The sequence below is a fragment of the Zea mays genome, chromosome 4 (genome assembly GCF_902167145.1).
Source record: "Zea mays cultivar B73 chromosome 4, Zm-B73-REFERENCE-NAM-5.0, whole genome shotgun sequence".
NCBI lineage: Eukaryota > Viridiplantae > Streptophyta > Magnoliopsida > Poales > Poaceae > Zea > Zea mays.
Window position 1 is genome coordinate 211,789,635 of NC_050099.1, and position 10,170 is coordinate 211,799,804.

Below are 10,170 nucleotides of genomic sequence, written 5' to 3' on the forward strand. Positions count from 1 at the left end.
ATGAGATGATAACAGAGATATGCAGGGCTTGTTTGGTTCTAGCGCTTGAGCTTGCCTCGTCTTACTAAGCGATGAAACGGATGAGGATACTTGTTTAGTTGCTGGGTGAGTATTTTTGGGGCTTTGAGCTATCAAGCTTTTGCTTGCTTGCTTAGGAAAGCTATTCTGGCTCCAGCAAGGCAAGGTTTGCTTGCACTGGCGAGGTCAAGCACGACCAAAAATTCTCATCAGTTGATTACTTCTTGATCCGTACCCTGCAAATGAATTTTATCATTGGGTTTTCATTTGGGTGTCTGCCACCATTATGTTCTCCAAACGTATTGTTTGCCAGCGCTATGAGTTAGGTAGTACAATTGGAGTACTTTCTTGAAAATAATGGGTTGTATTTGTTCTCTGATTAAATAGAAGGAACAATTTCATCCCGGGGAGGATGAGAATGATGGGTGCCCAGCCTTGACGAGCTCTTTCACGAACAGTCCAATGGGGAGGATGAGAATGATGGGGTGTATAGTCAAGATGGCCCCCTCACAAGCTCATAAGGAATTGGAGGATCCGCCCGGTCACACAAATACTACAAAGCATACAGTTGCTGTTGTTGAGGCGAAGGCAAAGGCGCCACCCTTCGCTCGAAGCCTTCGCTGCAGCAGCTGAGCTAACACAGACAACGCAGGCAGGGACACCCTTCGCATGTACCGCGCCAGACGAAGACCGGCGACGAAGGGCATCCCACTGTGCGGCCTCGTCCAGCTCAGAGGCCCACGTGCGATCCGGCCCATCGTAACGGGCCCTGCGTGGCCGCTGTGTGTTACGGGCCTAATTTGTAAAAGCATCCCTGTAATTACGGTCTGTAACCCCGCTTTATGGGAATATTCTGGGGATAACCTAGGTAGCTGAGGGCACATGCGTCCTTAGCTCAAGGCGCTGCGCGCTCAGGTACCTATAAATACCCCCGCACAGTGCCCGTGAGAGGCCAGATGAACAGTGCTTTTGCCATCACGTGCTAAAACCCTGTTTGTGCTAACATTCCCCCCACTGTTGGATCGACTTGTGCCCGTGTACAAGTTCCAACATTTGGCGCCCACCGTTCGTGCTACGAGAAAACCACCCGCGATGGCACCCATGAGAGCTAACCCGAAGGCTGACGAGGCTGTGAAGGCAGCACTGCTCGCCGCAAGAAAGGGCAAGGCCCTCGCCCTCACCCAATCCACCCGCCAAGAGGCCACTGAAGACGATGTTCCTCGCACCTGCGAAGATGACACCCTCCGCACCTGCGGCCCTGAGGGACAACCGCAGCCACCCTCAGGCTTCGCACCACCGGAGGGCGCGGACCTCACCGAGGACGGTGAAGTCCTCGGCGTCTCAGCAGAAGAGCAGCTACAGCTGCGCGCCCTGCGCCTCAATAACCGCAATCTCCAGAGGCAGAAGGAGATACTGGAGGCCAAGCGCCAGCGTGTGTCCGCACTAGCCAAAGTGCGGCAAATGATACGCGACGAAGAGCAGAAGGCCCAGGAACTCGAGCGGGAGATTGCGCTGATGCAGCACGAAGGCCACCTCGGCCTTCAGCACGAGCCACCCCTCCAGCAGCGCGCACAATACGAGGACATGCACGAAGGCCACCTCGGCCTGCAACATGGGCCACCCCTGCAACACCGCGCGCAACCGGAGGACCCGCGTTTCCCCCAACGCGACCACACCTTCCCGCACGCCGCGCCATTCCAAGGAGTCAACTATCTCGACGAGCGAAGTCCCCTGGCGCCACACCTGCAAGTGACGCCTTGGCCAGCTAACTTCCGGGCAGGGACCTATCCCAAGTACAACGGCAGCACCGACCCGGCGCAGTACATAATGAGTTATCAGGTCGCCGTTGCATCCGCCGGAGGGGACGACGCCACAATGGCGAAGTCTTTCATTATTGCCCTAGAGGGCCCAGCTCTCACCTGGTTCACCAGATTGCCTCCACTGTCCATTGATTCCTGGAGAAGTCTCAGGGACAAGTTCCTGCTCAACTTCCAAGGGTACCGCCCAGACACCGACGCCTTGGCCGAGCTCTCGCTTTGCAAGCAGCTGGAAAAGGAGACTCTGCGGGAGTATTACCGCAAATTTTTAACACTCAAGTCACAGCTGCCCTCCGTTGATGATCAGATAGCTATCCACTACGCCATCAGTGGCCTTCGCGCCGGCGTCCTCTACAGCCACTGTATCAGAGACCCGCCCAAGAACCTCCAGGAGCTATATCAACTCTTTGAAAAATATGCCAAATCCGAGGAGCTCCACCAACGCAAGGTTGAGTCACAGCGGAAACCCAAAGATGCCCCACAGTCCAGCCGCACGTGGACGAGGACTCCGCAGCCAGACTCTGGTCGAGACAGCCGCAATCAGCAGCAAGTGCACAACATCGCCAACCAGCATCCCGCTGCTGACCCCCTCGTCGCCAGGAATATCCCCCCCAGGGCCGCGGAAATGGAACTCGTGGTAGGGGCCGAGGGCGTGCGCAGCCGCCGCGCCGATTCTACTGCCTCTTCCATGGCGAAGATTGCGCCCACCAGACCAAAGACTGCCCCGAGACGAAGGCCACCAGAGAAAGAATGGCACGGGCGCAGCCGGCCGACAACCCCAGAATTGTCGCGCACAATTACCAGCAACCCCCTCCACCATATATCCACGCTCCCGCCCCGCATCCACCGCACCACGCTTACCAACACCATCAGGAAGTACAAATCGTACCTCCTCCACCCCCACCACCACACCATCAAAACATCCCCCACGCTCCAAAGCAGGAAGACTTCGCCGATCAACCATATCGCGGAGTCATCCACATGATAACTGGGGGGTCCAGCACCGACTTCGACACCAAGCGGCAGAAGCGGGACCACTACCGCAGCATAAACCACGTCACCGTCACTGGCCCAGTCGTGCAGACAAAGTGGTCCCATATACCGCTAACCTTCGACGCACGAGACGTCGACCTGCGCAGCGCCCCCCACTGCGACGCCATGGTTATCAATTGCAGCGTGGCAGGCTGGGACCTACACAAAGTCCTAGTTGATAATGGCAGTCAGGCGGACATCATCTTCCTCCATGCCTTCGATCGCATGGGCATAAGCCACAGCCTGCTTAAGCCTTCGGACATCCCGCTGTATGGCTTCGGCGGCAAGGGCACCTTCCCCGTCGGCAAGATACAGCTGCCTCTCTCCTTCGGTGTAGCACCCAATGCCCGAAGTGAGCAAATAACCTTTGATATTGTGGACATGGTATATCCTTACAATGCCATCATGGGCCGGGGCTCCATCAATAAGTTCGAAGCAGCCATCCACAGACTGTACCTATGTATGAAGATACCAGGTCCGTTAGGCGTCATCACAGTCTTCGGCAATCAACAGACTGCGCGCAACATAGAGCGGGACTTCGTGCCCGGTCAAAGAAATGTGCACTGCCTCACGACCCAACGCGAGGTCCCCGCGCCCGCCAGCCCAACCAATAAGCAGCACGACAAGGCACAGCTACAGAGCAACGACGGGACCAAGACTGTCCCCCTCGACCAAGCCACGCCCAGGCAGACAGTCATTATCAGCGAAGACCTTACTTCGCACGAAGAAGAAAAGCTCCTCTGCTGCCTGTCCAAGAACAAAGATGTCTTCGCCTGGTCAGCCCTCGATCTGGTCGGCGTCAGCCGTTCAATAATTGAGCACAGTCTGGGAATCGACCCCTCGGTACGGCCGAAAAAGCAGCGGCTTCGCAAGATGTCCAACGAGAAGACGGAGGCCGCTAAGGCAGAAGTGCACCGCCTCCTGGAAGCCAAATTCATCGAGCCGGTGGCTTACCCCACATGGCTCTCCAATGTCGTGATGGTGCAGAAAAAGAGCGGGAAGTGGCGAATGTGCATCGACTTCACCAGTCTCAATAAAGCCTGCCCAAAGGACAATTTCCCGTTGCCGCGGATCGACAAAATAGTCGATAGCGCGACCGGATGCGAAGTCATGTCCCTCCTCGACTGCTTCTCCGGTTACCACCAGATATACATGAAGGAAGAAGACAAGGCTAGCACCAGCTTTATAACACCCTTCGGCACATATTGCTTCATCAGAATGCCGGAGGGACTCAAGAACGTCGGGTCCACCTTCTCCAGGCTCACCAAAACAGTGCTCGAAGGGCAAATTGGCAGAAACATATTCACATATGTGGACGGCATTGTTGTCGCCAGCAAGAGCAAGGAGGACCACCTCGCCGACCTCACCGAAACATTCGTGAACATGCGAGACGCACAACTCCGCCTAAACCCGGAAAAGTGCGTCTTCGGCGTTCGCCAAGGCAAAATATTGGGCTACCTGGTATCACACCGCGGCATCGAGGCCAACCCAACCAAGATTCAAGCCATCATATACATGACGCCTCCGCAGCCCGTCAAGGACATCCAGCGCCTGACAGGCAGATTGGCCGCTCTCAACAGATTCATCTCCAGGTCCGCCGAGCGAAGTCTCCCCTTCCTCAAGACACTCCGTGGTGCAAAAGACTTCGCCTGGGGACCAGAGCAGGCGGCGGCCTTCGCCTCATTAAAACAGTACCTGACAGAGTTGGCTGTCCTTACCAGCCCCGACCCCTCGCTCCCCCTGCTGCTCTACGTCGCGGCTTCGCCACATGCGGTCAGCGCGGCACTAGTGCAGGAGCAGACTGTCGGGGGCGTGGTCCGGCAGTGCCCCGTGTACTATGTCTCCGAGGTACTGACTCCGTCCAAGTGCAACATGACAGAGCTGGAGAAGGTTGCCTACGCAGTTGTCATGTCTTCACGCAAACTGCGCCACTATTTTGAAGCTTTCAAGGTCCGAGTCACCTCTGACAGGGGACTCGGTGAATTATTCAGAAACCCGGAGGCATCGGTGAGGATTGCCAAGTGGGCAGCCGAACTATCCGGCTACCACATCAGCTTCGAGCCCAGGACAGCCATCAAGTCACAAGTCCTGGCAGACTTCGTCGTCGACTGGACTGGGCCAATAACACAACCAGACCCGTCCACAGAGAAGGTTTGGATGATTCATTGCGACGACGCATGGTGCCATGCGGGGGCAGGCGCCGCTGCAGTCATTACCTCACCAGCCGGGGTCAAGCACAGATATGCAGCGCGCCTCAGCTTCGTTCTGGAATCCGACAGATGCACAAATAATATAGCAGAATATGAAGCAGTCATCCTCGGCCTCCGCAAGCTAAGGGCCCTCGGAGTCACCACCTGTATCATTAAAACAGACTCCAAGATAGTTGCCGGCCAGATCGAGAAAGACTACGTAGCAAAGGACCCCGCACTTATGCAATATCTCTCGGCCATCCGAAGTCTCGAGAGGCAATTCAAGGGGTTCACCCTGCAGCATGTGGATCGGGCCAAAAATGAAGAGGCCGACACATTGGCCAAGGCTGCCGCCAGGGGCGAAACTCTACCCTCCGACGTGTTCTTTCATGTCATCGGCACGCCAGCCGTCCGGAGCCCCGAAGGGCTCCAAATAACCAATGACAGCGAAGGCTACCGCATAGTCAACCTTATCATGACCGAAGACTGGCGGGCACCAATAACCCTGTTCCTACAGGGGTATTATCATCCAGCCGACATCAGTGAGGCCAAGCGCCTCAGACATCGAAGCCGAGACTTCGCACTGATTGAAGGCCAACTCTACAAAAAAGGGGTCAGTCAGCCAATGCTTAAGTGCGTCACCGAAGCCAAAGGCATGCAGATCCTACGAGAAGTCCATAGTGGCACGTGCGGCTCACACGCAGGGCCAAGGGCCCTAGCTGCTAAGGTGATCCGCCAGGGCTTTTACTGGCCCGCAATGATCTGCGCCGCAAATCGGGTCACACGATCCTGCGAAGCCTGCCAGAAGTTTTCTCCTCGGTCAGGCAGCCCCTCGCAGTACACAAAGCTGATCGCCCATACATGGCCCCTCCAGCGCTGGGGCCTGGACATTGTCGGGCCCTTGCCCACCGCTCAGGGGAACCTTAAGTTCGCCTTCGTCGCTGTCGAGTACTACACCAAATGGATCGAGGCGAGGGCTGTTTCTACAATAACATCAAAGACTGCCCGAAAATTCTTCTGGCAGAACATTGTTTGCCGCTTCGGAGTACCGTCCGAACTAACAGTTGACAACGGCAAGCAGTTTGACAACCAAGACTTCAAGGATTTTTATTTCTCTATTGGCACCAAGCTTGCCTTCGCCTCAGTTTATCATCCGCAGTCCAACGGGGTCGTGGAACGCGCCAACGGAAAAATCTTCACAGCTGTCAAGAAGATGCTCCTTGATGAAAAGAAGGGCAGATGGACCGATTTGTTACCTGAGGCAGTCTGGGCACTAAACACGACTGAGTGCAGGGCGACCGGGTTTACTCCCTTCCACCTTCTATACGGATCGGAGGCCATGACCCCGCAAGAAATGAAGCATGGGTCTCTGCGAACAGTTCCGTCAGCCGTCCCCGATGTGGACGAGCCAACTTCAAAGGATCTCATTGACGGAGACCGAGTCTTCGCCCTACAGGCCCTAAACAAATACCAAGCCCAGACCAAAGCATGGCGCGACCACACAGTCATCCTGAGGGAGTTCAACGAGGGGGACCTCGTACTCGTCCGAACAGCTCGGATGGAGTCCAAGGGCAAGCTGGAGCCCAGGTGGGAGGGCCCCTTCATAGTCAAGACAAAAGCTTCCCCCAGCGCTTACAGGCTCACGACGCCAAACGGCGAGGACCTGGAGCACTCCTGGAACATCGACAACCTCCGCAAATTTTTTGTTTGACTCCTCAGGGCTGATTTCGCCCTTGTAATTCGCAAAAACAATCTTGTACCGGCCCGCACTCTTTTCCTCCCGGGGGGTGAGGTTTTTAACGAGGCAGATCCATGTAATATATGTGTGAAAATCCCCCGCAAAAACATGCGTCGAAAAAAGACCGCGACGACGGTCTTCGACATTCGACCAATACGAGGTCACCGCGAGGCTGAGCGCTAGCCACCCTCGCGTGCGACAAATCCGCGCAGAAGTCGCCTAAGGGTGCAGCCGGACCAGCACAACAAGTGCGAAAAAATCGAAGTCTATCGCGAAGACTATCCGCGCAGAAGTCGCCTAAGGGTGCAGCCGGACCAGCACAACAAGTGCGAAAAAATCGAAGTCTATCGCGAAGACTATCCGCGCAGAAGTCGCCTAAGGGTGCAGCCGGACCAGCACAACAAGTGCGAAAAAAAATCGAAGTCTATCGCGAAGACTATCCGCGCAGAAGTCGCCTATGGGTGCAGCCGGACCAGCACAACAAGTGCGAAAAAATCGAAGTCTATCGCGAAGACTGTCCGCGCAGAAGACACCTAAGGGTGCAACCGGACTAGCACAACAAAGGCAGAAACGACAACATCAAACCGTCCGTGCCAAGACCAACTATAATCACACCAGCACAGCACAACAAAACAACCCAGACAAAGTACATAACGCCTTCGCACACATATACAAGCGAGGGCACTCAACTTCATCATACAAGCCTCTACACATACAGGCGAGGGCACCACACTCTACATCGGCTCAACCTTAGGAATAATTCCCATCTCCCTATAATTAAATATCATTATCCTAAGCTCCTCACCCGCAAAAAGACTTCGCAGTTCCCCTTCACCTGTATTCACGGCAGCCGGCAAAGACAACAGTTCCTGCCGGCCAGTCCCACTCACACGAAGCCGAGCCCCCTCCGCCCCACTAACTCTACGCTTCGCAACCGCCCTTCGTCGTCGTCGCCCGGTGCTAGGACCTGGCACATCTCCTGCGTCCGTGACGTGCGGCGAAGCCTCCGCCGCAGCCACATCCAAGGCCGCAAAGTAGTCCAAGTCCTCCTCTGACGACTCCTCAGTCCACTCAACCGAGCTCCCAGAGTCAGCACAATCAAAAAACTCAGATGCAAACCCACCACATTCATTACCATCTTCCGCGGTCGAAGCCGCCAAAAATTTAGTAGTAGCGGTTGTGTGCGCAGGCCCAAAATCTTGAACCTGCGCAGCAACCAAAATTCAGTAACATGTACAAATTTCCCCAACCCTCTACACCCACTACGCCACCTGCGACGGCCCTGACGTTGCGGGAGCCTCCGCCGTTGGCTCCGTCGTTGCTTCCGCTGTAATCTCCGCCGCCACCGCTGCGGGATCTTCAGCACTCGGCGCAGCAGCTGCGGAGGCATCAGGTGCGCCTTCGGCGACCTCTGGGGGCAGGCCTTCGCCGGCCGCAGCAGATGCGGGGGCACCCGACGCGTCTCCCCCAGTCTCCGGGGTCGGCTCCAGGGCGAACCCAGGCACGGCCTCCGCGGGGGTCGGCTCCGGGTCAGACAGCATGTTGTTCAATGCCCCGAAGTCGTCGACCCTCTCGCCACGCGCCGCCTAAGACAAAAACACACAAAACTCATCAAACACACACACAACCTACATCCAACAAACACCAAACATACGAAAACGTTACCTGAGCCCTCGCCATCTCGGCCCGCTCTCTGACCACCTCGCGACCATGTGGACCCCACAGCCGGTCGAAGATAGCTCCGGCGGATTCCTTCACTACGGGGTCCTCAACCTTAAAGATATCTTGCTCAAAATCTTCTTCGACTTGGTCGAAGACCTCGAAGTGCCGGCACCCTTCCCGGGAGAGCGCATTCATCGCCCCCTCGCAGGTGACCAGGGAGGCATACGCCATAAACCCCTCCACGACAGTGGGGAGTGCCTGCAACTCCTCCTGCACCCACTCCAGGCAGCGAAGTCCGGGCTCTCGGTCCGGCACTTCGAAATCACCGGTCCCCGCGCCCAGCCCGCGGTATGTATCTACAAGCAGTTGGCGCGTCCGCTCCGCCTCCGCGCGTGACGCGGCCTCGGCCCTCTCCACGCGGCTCTCCAGGGCGATGAGCCGCTCCTGCAGCTGCTCGGCGTGCTCCCTGGCAAGATTGCCCTCCGCCCGTGCCAGGTTGGCCTCCGTCTGCGCAGCCTGCGCCTTGGCAAGAGCCTTGTTGGTCTCCCTCCTTTCCCCCGCCAGCTGGCGCCGGAGGGCAGCCTTCTCTCCCTCCAGTGTGGCCACCTTGTCCGCCAGCTTGCGACACTTGCTGTCGGCGGCCGATTTCTCACGGACGGCGTCAGCATGTTGTGTCTGAAGTCTCTCGACTTCGGCAGCCACAGCCGCCGTGAGGGCCCCCGACGCAGTGCGGCTGGCGAAGTCAGCCACCTTCAGAGCAATCGTAAGACCGCGACCCCAACAAGCCGATAAAAAAAAGGACGAAGTCCAGCTCAGCGGACCTGACTTAGCGCCTCCGTCACCTCCTTCAGCCGGCGGGACGCAGCGCCCGCCTCATCCATAACAACCGCGAGGGCCGTCACCTCGCCTCCGGCGCTAAGAGCCCCGCCCTTCGCCTTCGGCACTGCGGCAGCCGTCGTGGTCGCCGCGGCGGGCACAACCATAGCAAGTTGGCCTTCGCCCAACCCTGCGACGTACCAACAAATAATTAATTAAAAAAAATATAAACAAATAAATAGAGCCAACGACTTACCACCGAGATAGTCCTCCACACTAATGTCGGTGGCGAAGTCGGTGACACGTTTGCCCGACAACGGCAACACTAGGGCCGCCTTCGCCACCTCCGCCACTCCGCTGGACGGCGGCACCGCCTTCGCCGACTTCGGGCCTCCGGCGCCTGCCGTTGCCTCCGGCGCCTTGCTAGATGCAGGGACGCCCGACTTCGACGCTAGCGGCGGCCGGCCTCCGCCGGGGGCCGCAGCCTTTGCAGCCCCCCGCTGCCTCTTCGGCCTGGCTTCAACGAGCCTGACAGCCGCCTGGCGCTTCTGAGCCGCTCCCTGGCGATCCTTGTCCATCACTGCTGACACAACAGCAGCAATATTCCGCCCGTAAGGAAAAACCCTCCATTCACGAACCATGCGAGATGTAAAAAAGTCCTCGCCAGCCGCGCGGGGGATAGGAACGTTCCTAGGCCAACAACCCCCGATAACCCTCAGCATCCGAGCCGAAGACTCCCGGAGCTCGGGCGAAGACATCCTTTCCCCCGGGGCCGCGCACGTCCTCATCAACTCTCTAGCAAAACCATCAGAAACCCCAAGTCCTCCCATAGCAGTACCTAATTTTCTCTTTTTAGAGGATGGGGCGGCCGCCGGCGCAGGGTCGTCTCCAGTCTCCA